Here is a 13628-nt window from a genome sequence, read left to right as displayed (position 1 = left end):
TGGCATTGTTGAAGTTGACACAACAATGCCGAGTAAACAAATAACGCTTCACAACAAGGAAATCAAGCCAGTCGCATTATCACTGCTCCAGAAGCAGCACGTCGCATTGTTAAAAATTGACTGACAGTCGGCCTAAAACATCAGGAAAGTGAAAGAAGAAGTTATCAAGTATTTGAAGTACCAACTCCAACAAGGTAAAGTGATACTCATTCGATATATTACGATTATGAAAACTATTATGAAAAGTGACTTTATGATCGATTTTGAGACGAAGATTTGTAAGGGTGGGGCTGGACGTAGAAAGTTGACTGACCAAGAACAGATGGCCTCTGAACAGCGACGTAAAGAAGTAAAATATCAGATTACAAGAAGCGCTCCGAAGGGATTAGTAGTCGTTGTCGTCAAAAAATGACATCATCAACAATATAACCTTATATTTGTTTATACACGGGGGTTAGTTTAGTGTCTTACTCAAGATTTTAAAACGCAACCAACTCCCTTCGGGGGGTTGGTCAAGTGTTTAAACCCCCCATTCGGGGGGGTTAGTTTAGTTTCTTACTCAAGGGTAAAAACACTTGAATGAGACACTAAACTAACTCCCCTTCGGGACTAACCAAGGTTGGTTGCGTTTTACAAACTTGACACATCCCCCCTAGGAGCTCCGAAAGGAGCGCCCTGCTCTAGTTGACTAAAATTTACGCGCTGAAGCTTCGAATTAATGAGAGAAGGCTGTTATGGTCTTTTTTAATTGTTATTAGACCTGAGTGTTTTGATTATTTTTCATTTGTGGTTAATCTACTAATGTAGCCCGAGATAATACAGAAACGTTCCACGCCGTTCGTCAGCCATATTGGAGACAAAGTCACGTGGCATCGACTAGACTGGGCCTGTTTCGACAAAACCTTTCCCCACCGATGGACAGGACGCAAGACTTAAGCCCACCAGGCATTTTCTTGTGGATTTGTTTATGGAAAAGCTTTTATGTAATGAATTGTAATTAGCCGCAAAGCTAATCCTCGCTCGTCTTCTTGAAGGTTCATCCTTAGCTCACAAGAGCCCGCCACAGTTGATTACTGTTATTGTTCTCTGGAAATGTCTTCGTAATTTCTAATGATTTGTGCACAAGTCTTGTGCTTCGTGATCATCGTATTGAGTTGTGACCCGTGATTCAATGTCAGTGAACTCTAGAAGGTTGGCCATGTCAGTGACAGAATTTTTCTCTCTCTGTTCATAAAAATGTTTGTTCCTTGGGGTCCGGTTTTCGAGTGGGAGAAGCCTCCCCATTGGCTGTACTCGGTAACTTTCAAATGAAAGTTGAGTAAAAGTATTTCAATAAATTTATTTGAAACGGGCGACAAGTAAACTACTGATTCACGCGGATAAATGGTCATTTTAAATTTAGATTTGTATTTTTATTTATTAGGAGGAGATTAAATTCCGGAAATGCTTGCTACTTCTAAGTTCAAAATATTTTGTCTTCCCGTCTGATTTCTAAGAACCTGAAAATTAAAATATACAAAACAATAATCTTGCCTGTTGTTTTGTATGGGTGTGAAACATGGTCTCTCACTCAGAGGGAGGAACACGGATCGCAGGTGTTTGAGAATCGGGTGTTGAGGAGGAAATTTGGGCCTAGGAGAGAAGACGATGAGGCGTGGAGAAAACTGCATAATGACGAGCTTAAAAATCTGTACTCCTCCCCCAGTATTGTCAGGGTGATTAAGTCGAGAAGAATGAGATGGGCTGGGCATGTAGCACGCATGGATGGGACAAGAGGTGTGCACCGGGTATTGGTCAGGAAGCCTGAGGGGAAGATACCTCTGGGGAGACCTAGACGTAGATGGGAGGATAATCTCAGGCGGGATCTATGGCAGATAGGAGTTGAAGGAGACTGGATTTTGTTGGCCCAGGACAGGGCTTTGGTTAATTCGGTGATGAACCTTCGGGTTTCATAAGCCATCTGATTGGTTGGGTCCACTATTTGGGAAGCCTGAGGGGAAGAGACCGCTGGGGAGACCTAGACGTAGATAGGAGGATGATGTCAGGCGGGATCTGTGGGAGATAGGAGTTGAAGGAGACTGGATTTTGTTGGCCCAGGACAGGGCTTTGGTTAATTCGGTGATGAACCTTCGGGTTCCGTAAGCCATCTGGTTGGTTGGGTCCACTATTTGGGAAGCCTGAGGGGAAGAGACCGCTGGGGAGACATAGACGTAGATGGGAGGATAATCTCAGGCGGGATCCATGGGAGATAGGAGTTGAAGGAGACTGGATTTTGTTGGCCCAGGACAGGGTCCGGTGGAGGGCTTTGGTTAATTCGGTGATGAACCTTCGGGTTCGGTAAGCCATCTGGTTGGTTGGGTCCACTATTTGGGAAGCCTGAGGGGAAGAGACCGCTGGAGAGACGTAGACGTAGATGGGAGGATAATCTCAGGCGGGATCTATGGGAGATAGGAGTTGAAGGAGACTGGATTTTGTTGACCCAGGACAGGGTCCGGTGGAGGGCTTTGGTTAGTTCGGTGATGAACCTTCGAGTTCCGTAAGCCATCTGGTTGGTTGGGTCCACTATTTGGGAAGCCTGAGGGAAAGAGACCGCTGGAGAGACCTAGACGTAGATGGGAGGATAATCTCAGGCGGGATCTATGGGAGATAGGAGTTGAAGGAGACTGGATTTTGTTGGCCCAGGACAGGGTCCGGTGGAGGGCTTTGGTTAGTTCGGTGATGAACCTTCGGGTTCCGTAAGCCATCTGGTTGGTTGGGTCCACTATTTGGGAAACCTGAGGGGAAGAGACCGCTGGGGAGACCTAGACGTAGATGGGAGGATAATCTCAGGCGGGATCTATGGGAGATAGGAGTTGAAGGAGACTGGATTTTGTTGGCCCAGGACAGGGTCCGGTGGAGGGCTTTGGTTGGTTCGGTGATGAACCTTCGGGTTCCGTAAGCCATCTGGTTGGTTGGGTCCACTATTTGGGAAGCCTGAGGGGAAGAGACCTCTGGGGAGACCTAGACGTAGATGGGAGGATAATGTCAGGCGGGATCTATGGGAGATAGGAGTTGAAGGAGACTGGATTTTGTTGGCCCAGGACAGGGTCCGGTGGAGGGCTTTGGTTAATTCGGTGAGCCGTAAGCCATCTCGTTAGTATTTTTTATTTATTCGTGGCCTGATTGTAAAAGTATTTCTATGGTTCAGTTCGAAAGGTACAAACGTACTGTTCGATACTCCCCAACGTGTCTCCGTTTAAGAGTGCGATTAAATATTTTCTTAGGTCGGAACTTCAGCGTACAATTTTGTTTCGCCGAAACGATGAAGCCTCGAAGTGTTCGAGTTATTTACCGAGTGCCAACACGAGCCTCTCTTCGTGTTTACTGACCTTTTGTGTCGTGTCGTGTTCCTGCTCTGTGTTTGAACTGCGTTTTCTCGTGCATTCGTCGGATATGGCGAGGCTTCGAGATGTCTCCGTTTGAATGATGAGAATGTGGGATCAAGATTCTGTTCAGATCTGGATTCAAAAGATAAGCAGAGAGATGAGAATCCAACGTTCTTCTGATTCAAGGCGGAGCTGTTCTGAAGAATACGCGATGATTTTGCAGGTCCCAGCGTTGGCTGGATAGTGATTCAGCATCCAGTGTCAAGGATGATGATTCTTCTCCGATGGAATGCTCCAGACTTTTCGACGTCTTAAAATTTGTTTCTATATCTTGCTGGTAATACCTTCCTCTGCCTTGCCCACCGTCACCCTCGCGTACAGGGAAATCAATACTGGGCTGGTCTCTGGAATCTGAGAGGCTCTTTGACGCTAAATTCGCGATGCGCCGTCCAACGGGAAACGTCGACAATCTCTGACAGATGCTCTTTTATGATACGATGGCTCATACAGGAAATCAGCCCCTCAAGATGCCAGTATTGATCTGACAATTAGACGGCGGTCCTCTTATGGAGAGCAGAACAAGGTCGGAAGTTGTCGGCCGAAGGGTCACCTTGTGACCTGTTCGGCATAACAGAAGGAAATGCCCCCAAATTTTGGCTCCAGGGCTTTCGAAATAAGCAAGAGGATGCTGACATCACAGAAGTTTGCTTTGCAGGCGAGGGAAATTTTAGGCACGAATCGTGGGGCGCTCTAAGAGCCCCAGGTGGTCCACGATTACAGCACACACCTGAGATTTGTCAATAGAAGTGACAGGACGGATAAAAGCTTTGGCGCAGGTCGCGAAAATTCAGTCGGACAGAGTTTTTTGACGTAAATACGTCTGTATTTTCGGGTCAGTGTCATTCGGCAAAAATGTGTTACGAAAAAGTGTAACTCCATTGTTATGTTACCTAGGAAACGTCAATTGTTATTGTTACCTACGAAACGTCAATTGTTATTGTTACCTACGAAACGTCACCTGTTTACACGGCATTATTGTTACCTACGAAACGTCGCCTGTTTACTCGGCATTATTGTTACCTAGGAAACATTTCATTACATTTAATTACATTACATTACATTACTTTACATTACATTACCTTACATTACATTACATTCAGCTACCACAGACCCATCTGAAGCCTTACTAATTCAAGTTAAATAAGCAAAGTCTTAATCAAACTTTACGCAATTGTAAAGCATGTATAAAGGAAATATTTAGAATAAAGCCAATATATAAACTTCCTTTCCGTATAGACGTATTTACGTCAAATTCTCCGGAACCGTGGTTCCACTGACAATTTTTTTTTTTTTCAAAAAGAAGTTACCATAAGTGATTTTCTAATCAAGAAGGAGGGAACATGGGGGTAAAATGATCCACTTTAAATTCACGGAAGAACTTGTCTTTGCAGCTGTAAATCGAACTTTGTTACTAGAAATAGAGCACGAAACAGTGGCCGGTCACACGGATGGGAAGGGCGCGTTCAGAAAACCACAAACAAGGAAGTCTGCGCTGTTACGAGGACTGTGCATTTCTATGTGCTGGCAACTGTTCGACGCTAAAATGACCCTCAAGACGTCATAATGTTATTGCGGGGGGGGGGGGGAAATTGGTTTAACCTGTGTTTATATTTCCCAGTAAACACATTAATAATATTATACAGAATTTTCAAGATGTGGGTCTCATGATGGCGTAAAATGTAAATAGTGTAATATTTCTTTCAGTTGGTAATAATATTTAGCAGAGACAGTTTTAGGAGTTGTTTCAAGTGGCAATGGAAAACTTTACGAACAATGCGTGTAATATTTCATTGTTGTAAGTTGATTAAACGGAGACATTTAAATCTGGTATTCAAAGGCCTTATTGTTGTCTAAGTTACGTTCTGCTGTTATATCCTGTGCGCGTTCTTAACGTCTTGTGATCGTGGAATTGTTTTCGATAGTTGGCATTGTGGAGCTACAGTGTTAATTAGTTTTGGTCTGGTCGATTTATTTGATTTGTGTAAATTCTATCTTCGTAAGTTGATCCAGTATTGTCATGTCATATTCTAGATTAACGATGCGCAATATTTGCCAGGAGATGCAACCTAACCTCACAGATTACTATACTGACAAGTTCGATAGAAGGCGTACGCATCGATCATTTTTATCGATATCTCGAAAGCGCATAAAACAGTTGAATATCAGGTTTCATACGCAGACTACATTCAGCTGGGATACAGGACGCAATGCCTTTTCATATTGTCATGCCCCTCCCAATTCGATCTGGCTTTACCGGGACAAAGTTCGAGGTTCGAACGCCATTTTTGAGAATGTTCAAGATGCCATTGCTGTTGAGTGCACGACCAGTGAAACCTAATCGTCATAGTTAACAGATTAAAAATGTGCAGGTCGAAGTGATTCTTGTGAAAGCTGATAATCGCTGAGATAGTCTAAGAAATTCCAGGATTTTTGTGGAGTCTGAAGGTTATCACCGTTTGCACAACATCCTTAGCCAAATATTGTCACTTCGCTGGACATGCAGAAATGGATCTTCACAGCAGTTCCTTGTTGTTTGATTTGGTCGTCATGTTGACACCATTGGGTACAGAATCTCATGGCTTGTTTTACTTCATGAAACTCGATAAAACTTCTGCAGTGTACACTTTAACGTTTCTGCAGTACGTGAAGGCGTTCGTTTTGTATATCCCAGCCCAACGAAATTTTGTGTAAACAGATAATCAACATGTCAGGCATCTGGTGGAATCTGTTTGCGAGGGTGTGGCGCTGCCACGTGTCGGAAGTAGTAACTAATTGTTTATTCATGTTTCTCGAGGAGGCCATGTCTCGTCCGTCATCGAGATTTGCTCTGTGCTGTGATGACAGTCGGCTTGTTTTGGCTCAGGGGCGAGGTTCCATAGAGGCCGACTGGCAACCTGCGTCTACGCAGGGCACAAAAACAAATCGATGGAGGTCTCCACAACAGGAGAATGTCAACGCGATCCTCGCAGTTGAGGTCGATGGCTACTCGGCGCAGTCTGTTTGTTTATCTGTAAAACCTTGATATTTGTTTAGAGAAGGTGACGACAGACGGGCAAATCGGTTTTACTGCTGGAATCGGTTCAGAATCTGATTACATTGGTGATACGATTTAAAAAAAAACCTTGCCCAGTAATCGGCGTCTATTTATTTACTTTGACGAACATTCTTATGAGCTGCTTATTCATTTTAATATTATCATCCCATCTAAGCTACTGTGTTCCAAGTGGCGTCTTCCCTGCAAGCTTTGATGTCATAATTTCTGTATACTCATGCGTGCTACATGGTCTTCCCATCTCGCCCTCCTTGACCACTGCCGTCTTTACGTTTGGTGACTCAACGTCTTCAGTTCCCCCCCAACTTCGTCCCTGCTGGGCCCATCCCTTGCTAAAATTTCAGTCTTTGTGTTTTTAGATCTGGGCCTGTGACAATCTCTGAACCTCAAAGTAGGAATCATTTTCCCACTCCTGATTTCTTACTGTCGTCTGTCTTATTTTTTATTTATTTATTTATTTAGTGTTCTGTGTGACGACAGGTCCATATGAACAGGATCCTTCCATCCTTTTCTAGGACTGGGACCTGTTCATATACGTTCTTGGCAGATGATCCAGAAGTGGTTTGCCATTGCCTTCTTCTGTGTGTGAATGGAGTAATTGTTGGGATGCCACGGAGGAAAACTCCGTGTTGCCTAGACCACGGCCTTGCCCAACACAAGTTATAAATTCGAACCCGAGACCCCAGGATTACAAGGCCAGCCAGCGTTCTAACCGCTAGACCACCGTGGCGGTTCGTCTGTCTTAAGGGATTTATATTCTAGTAGTGACACAAAACACTTCTGTCTAGATTTCTTCTGATTCCAGCGTATCTCGTCCTCGCTGTATTTGTTCTAACATAAGCAGAGAGTAGAAGCGGACCTCGGTCTGCGTTTGACCTGAACACAGTTCAGGTATCCCGAAGCCTAGTTCGCTGCTCCCCCCATGTCTGGCTGATGCTCAGTGGCTTATCTGTTACCACGAAACCAACTTGGATGATGGCATTAATTTTACGCGCGAAGTCTTCGCAGAAATAAAGTCGGATAAAATGCGTCATGTTCTTGATAACAGGAACATTTATTGATAATTATTTGTCGTCTGGTGAGTGGGCATTCCGTTGCTGTGGCAACTGTTTCTTATTCCAGATGGAATCAAATAAAAAAAAGAACTTCACCGCAGACAGGACGTAAGAATTGCTTCCCGTTTGGACCAGTTGCGTCGTAATTAATCAGCACATGTAATTGTACCCCTCAGACCTTTCAAAACATCCTCTCACAGCGAGAGGTTGGCGATGTCTGTCAGTCGTGGCGTCTTGTAATTCCTCGGAGGTACGCGGTTTCTCAAGAAGTGCCTCCCAGGTCACACGCAACACACTCCACTGTGACAGTGGCCGCTCGGACACTGGGACCGTGGGTTCGAATCCCACTCCGCGGTTTTCTGTGTTGTGCTCTCCTGTGTACAGGTAGATGAGGCCTTGCGATGGGCCGATCACTCATCCAAGGAGTCCTACCGAATGTCTAATAGATGAATCAAAACCTCCATAAAGAGAGGAGAAAAGATCAGACACGAAAATCGGTCCAGAAGTTTAATATTTTCTCCCAAGAACCAGAACATCCAGATGATAAAAATGATCAGACGATCCAGGATTTCATCGGACAACTAAAGCTGTGAGTTTGTTTGCTAATTTACAAGGGAACGACGGAATACGTCCGGGCCCTTCGAGTTATCTTATTTGGGCTGTGTGACGTTTGTATAAGAAGGCGTGAGGCGCGCTTACGTGATTCATGAGGGCAGGTTCGCAATGAAACTGAATTCGGCGTCCTGGGATGACCTCCGAGCTCCCACAGGACATGCGCCATGTTTGTAAATACGATTCCAGTATCACTCAACTTCAGATTGGCCTTCGTCAGATGCTGTTACACCGCTCATTCCCACGTGCAACAGTGACTTCGCAGTTTTACTAATTACCCTCAGCAAACATTTCCGACGTTCCTAATTTTATTTATTTATTTATTTATTCCAGTCTCCGGTATTTTTCTCTTTTCGTTGCTACGTGCATTGGGTGGGCGAGTGTGACCTCGGAGGCAAACGCCTGTCAGTTATGCACCCAGGAACCCACAGCGGACGATCCCCGTTGTCTTTTCCGAGCGTTCAAAAGAAAGGACCTCAGTTACTTCCTGCGGCTGTGAGTTCACTCCAGCTGACAATCCCCCCCCCCATTAATCGCGGTTTTTCGGGAATACGCAACTTCTCCATTCCCGTATTTGCCAAGTTAATTCTAGGCGGGTCGCCCTTCTTAAGATTTGTACAAGTTTCTGATATTCTATCTCGCGTCTTTACGTCCTTTGGCGTGACAGCTTCGAGGAATCTTTAACCCGTAATGACCCACCACGGTTCATTTTCTTGTAGTTCTGATATTCTCCGTAAAAAAAAAAAAAAAGGAACTCATTAAAATATAAATCGGAGGCTGTTTTCTGCCTTCGATGTCGGGCCTGAGGTCAGCGTCCGTGTGAATGAGGCGACGAGGGCATTCTCCACCGATTCTTCCTTCGTCAGAGTGCAACACAGTTCACGGTGTCAGCGTTAATAAATGTACAGTAAAACTTATCTAAGTTGGACACTTGGGGATCCACGAAAATGTGTCCAACTTACTGAGGTGTCCAAGATAGAGGGAGAGAGAAAACTCAGATTGTGGTCTAATGACAATATAATCTATTTACTTACTTTAATTAAGAATTAAAGACAATAGCATCAATAATAATCCCACTCCCACGCATTGCAAATTACACCCCAACCTCAGTAACATTCTCGAAAGTTAATTCCACCAACGCACTCTGAACTCAAATGCAAGCTCAGTCTGTGTCTTCTGCAAAACTGTAGTCCAGTTAAGGGTTCAGCAAAAGAATTGTTAAAAACTTGCAATGCATTCCGATGATGGGTTCAATGTCCGTAAGATAATCCTCCAGAGAGGAGGCCTTCGTCAGTCAGAAATTCAAAATATCAAAATATGTAACTGAAAAAGTTTCCCTGAAAAGCATCGAAGCGAAGTGCACGAACCTGTCCAACTTACAACAAAAGGGGTGACCAAGTTTCAGGATAAAGGGGTGTCCAAGATATAGGGTGTTGTGGACATGTAAAATTATAGGCTGTTCGCCGGTTCCAATTAAAAGTGTCCAATATAGAAGGGGTGTCCAACTTGAGGGGTTTTACTGTATATCGAAAAATGATATGTTGCCTTTAGAGAGCCTCTCGCTGGCCCTCAGACATGTTCAGACACACGAGTGGGGATTCTTGGTATTATGGTGCGCCTGTGATTTGTTTGGCTCCAAGTCATCGCTGAATTTCGGAAGGGATTTGAGATCTTTTGCAGATCTCCAGACTCACCGCTCCCTTTATTCATATTGCGACATTTATTTTGTAGCGGAAATGTGTGAGAATTGTCGCCTTTGGGGGTGCCGATGAATGAATAATTTGAAATTCATAAAACTTTCGTCAAAGACTTCATATTTGCGTTCGAGCGAGTACAGAGCGTGTCATTCGACAGCGCCCACCGCTTCGCTGCTGTCTGATTTTGGGGGATGATGGGAAGTTTCCGTTCGCCATGTTTTCCTGCCATGTCACGTGACCTGTGGGAGCCATCCGGCTGTGAATTCTCACACTGGCAGGGCGCAAGGCTTTGACCGGGATGTTAAATCTTATGTGGTACCGCCTGATTCGACTTCTAATGGTGAGGTGAAGTGTTTTCTTCGCGGTACGGTCTGGATTCGTAAATATTATGAAGACGAGCTTCGGCTTCAAAGGGTTAACCAGCTGATTTTCGTAATGGTGAGGTGTAGTGTTTTCTTCGCGGTACGGACTGAATTCATAAATAATATTCAGACGATCTTCGGCTTCAAAGGGTTAACCAGCTGATTTTCGTAATGGTGAGGTGAAGTGTTTTCTTCGCGGTACGGTCTGGACTCGTAAATATTATGAAGACGAGCTTCGGCTTCAAAGGGTTAACCAGCTGATTTTCGTAATGGTGAGATGTAGTGTTTTCTTCGCGGTACGGACTGAATTCATAAATAATATTCAGACGAGCTTCGGCTTCAAAGGGTTAACCAGCTGATTTTCGTAATGGTGAGGTGAAGTGTTTTCTTCGCGGTACGGTCTGGACTCGTAAATATTATGAAGACGAGCTTCGGCTTCAAAGGGTTAACCAGCTGATTTTCGTAATGGTGAGATGTAGTGTATTCTTCGCGGTACGGACTGAATTCATAAATAATATTCAGACGATCTTCGGCTTCAAAGGGTTAATAGAAATTTGCGGAAGATACAGAGCTTTTGACGGAGGACAGATACGTGGAAAGAAATGATTTTGAATATGCGGCCAACCGTAAGCTTTAGGTCATTTCTGGCTTCGAACTTTCGTGACTAGCAGCGCGTGGTTTCTGCCTCCTTGTTTAGATTTTATTTAAATTCAGACGTCGTTATGGGTCTTGGCCAATCGTACTTTGACATAAACGATGCTTAGGTTGGGTTAGACCTGGGTTCAGTCCTTGGGCCTCCCACGCGAGCTGTAACAAGCTGCTTCCTGCTCGACTCTGCGTCACGCATCCATCACGGAGTGTGTCAACAGCAAGCGAGCTGTTGAAAACAGGCGTACCAACCGAGCTCTTAATTGCACGAAGTAAAGCGACCAACTCATTTCACGCCAGCGTGACGAAGCACGGAGTAGATGCAAGGCCATTTCCAATATTCTGTTGTGTGTCATTGAAATTCTGTTCCTTTAACTCATGGTAACAAGTTTTGCAGGCGTGTTTGGGAACTAGGACTGCAGAGGCCGGCGTTTTTTTTCCCGCAGGGCCAAGCGAATGGCCCGTGTTATAAACGGGACTTATTAGGGGTACAAAGAGTTGTTGAGAACATTTAAACGTGAACAAAATGGACAATAACTTAATAAGATGGCTGCGTTCCGCATTGTAGCGCCTCATAGTCCGAAGATGGCTGTCTTATTCTGGGTGGTCAACTTCTACCAGACCAGAAGGCGTCAGAACCTCAAATCCTAACAACTTATTAGTTTGTAATATTAACTTAGCCACGGTGGTCTAGCGGTTAGAACGCTGGCCTTGTAATCCTGGGGTCTCGGGTTCGATTCCCGGCGGTGCCCGAATTTATAACTTGTGTTGGGCGAGGCCGTAGTCTAGGCAACACGGAGTTTTCCTCCGTGGCATCCCAACAATTACTCCATTCACACACAGAAGAAGGCAATGGCAAACCACTTCTGGATCATCTGCCAAGAACGTATATGAACAGGTCCCAGTCCGAGAAGAGAAAAGGATGGAAGGATCCTGTTCATATGGACCTGTCGTCAGACAGAACACTAAATAAATATAATAAATAAAATAATAATATTCACTTGTAATTAAACTACGTGTTTTTGAAAGACGAGCGATGCAGCGCGCAGGAGATGAATAAGAAATTCATTGCGAGAACTGAGTTGGAAATAGACCCCTAGGAAGATACAGATTTGCGTGGGGAGGGGGGGGGGAGACGACGCTGGTATTCGTGAAATGTTTCGTTAAGCTCCGAGCTGGACACGAGTTGATTCCAGTCACGTGGTGCCAGCTACTCAGCTGTTATGTGCCAGGGGAAAACCACGTCGGTGTGTGTCTGGTAATTTCCAGATGCAGCAAGAACGAACTAGCTCATTTTCTCGAAACTTGGTAGGAAGGTCACACAATGTGTTTCGGCGACCCTGAGGATGGCGGTGGCCTTGCTTGGTGCCCAACCGTCCAGCCCGTCAAATTCAGTCTGAACTGGGACTGCAGAGGAGTGACGGTAAAGACGCTGTGTTATGTCCCGTGTCTGTCTTCCGCCCAGTAGCAACCGTGGAACCACCTGACGACGTTTTTACGAAGGCTTAAACGAAAGTTTCCAGTTTCCTGCCTGCAATATCAGGTCTACCAACATTGCGGCTAGTGTCTTCGACTCTCTGCCACCTCTCGGGCATCATCCTCCACTGTTCCGCCCCCCACGAGGTGTGCGACAGCCCCTGGATCTGAGTTGCAGGTTTCATGTCTGATCCAGCAGTTGGCTGGTCTCGGATTAAAGGTTCTTTTTGACGTAATCGAAGAGGATGTTATGGACAGGACATGTAGCATGCACTGGGCGTTTGGTTGGAAAGCCTGAAGATAAGGGGCCACTGGGAAGACCAAGGCACAGATGGTGTGATGATATTAATGAAGCTTGTGGTTACAGAAAAAGTACAGAGGACTTCTTAACCCTTTGAAGCCGAAGATCGTCTGAATATTATTTATGAATTCAGCCCGTACCGCGAAGAAAACACTACACCTCACCATTACGAAAATTAGCTGGTTAACCCTTTGAAGCCGAAGCTCGTCTTCATAATATTTACGAATCCAGACCGTACCGCGAAGAAAACACTTCACTTAACCATTAGAAGTCGAATCAGGCGGTACCACATAAGATTTAACAAAAGAACATCCCGGTCGAAGCCTTAAGAAACTGATCGCAGAGAATCCTCTGGGCCATGGAGTTCGTCGAGGGGGTGGGAGATACTGGTGAAGGCCGTGGATCAGTGGCGCTTTGGTTTTCGTGGGTGGTCACCAAAACAGTGTCGGAATTCGTGGACAGAACATTATTTTAAGTGAACGAATGGGATACTCATTAATGGACAGATTTATTCAATAATTCAATAATTACAATATGAGATTATGAGAAGAAACCCCTAGACCCAAGAAACATTCGTCATGCCCTGAGTTAATATGTTAAATGTTCTGTACAACGTAAAATAGCAACATGGCTCCGGGGCGAAGTGTTTTACTGTTTGACGGAGATGGCGGCGTGTAACGTTTCTCAGCGAGGTTGGGTCCGAAGTAGCTTAAACGTTTTGTTAGGAAAGAACACGCCATTTCTCGTTGTACGAGCGAATGAAGGCAGAGTCGTTCGGGTTCCGACCTCAAAGACGAATTAGCATTCGCCTTTAGTAATAGGCCCGGTGGTATTTGTGCGGGATCATTGTAATTTAAACGTGGGCGTGGCATTGAAGTGCCAACCTTATTCGGACATTTGTATACTTTGCCGTCTTGATACGAATAAAGTACGTGGATTCCTGCTTCAAGGTCGTGCAGATCCCACGCGAAATTATGAACGAAAACGCGCGGCGTTGGGA

General features: G+C 44.9%; 1 protein-coding gene across 9 annotated transcripts in view; it reads left to right on the top strand.

The window, feature by feature from the left end:
* Prosap (SH3 and multiple ankyrin repeat domains prosap) overlaps positions 1 to 13628 on the top strand; it is a 94684-nt gene that overhangs the window by 37412 nt on the left and 43644 nt on the right. Inside the window, exon 1 of one of the 9 annotated variants that reach the window (XM_087357445.1) lies at positions 46 to 194. The exons of the other annotated variants lie outside the window; for them this stretch is intronic. The gene's annotated coding sequence lies outside the window, so the exon portion shown is untranslated. Of the gene's footprint in view, positions 1 to 45; positions 195 to 13628 lie in introns of those variants that run through there. 9 annotated transcript variants of the gene reach the window in all.

Source organism: Zootermopsis nevadensis, unplaced genomic scaffold (genome assembly GCF_977971745.1).
Source record: "Zootermopsis nevadensis isolate Lab colony 2312 unplaced genomic scaffold, Znev_1.0 Znev_ptg000028l, whole genome shotgun sequence".
NCBI classification, from domain to species: Eukaryota; Metazoa; Arthropoda; class Insecta; order Blattodea; family Termopsidae; genus Zootermopsis; species Zootermopsis nevadensis.
This window is presented reverse-complemented; position numbering and strand designations above follow the sequence as displayed.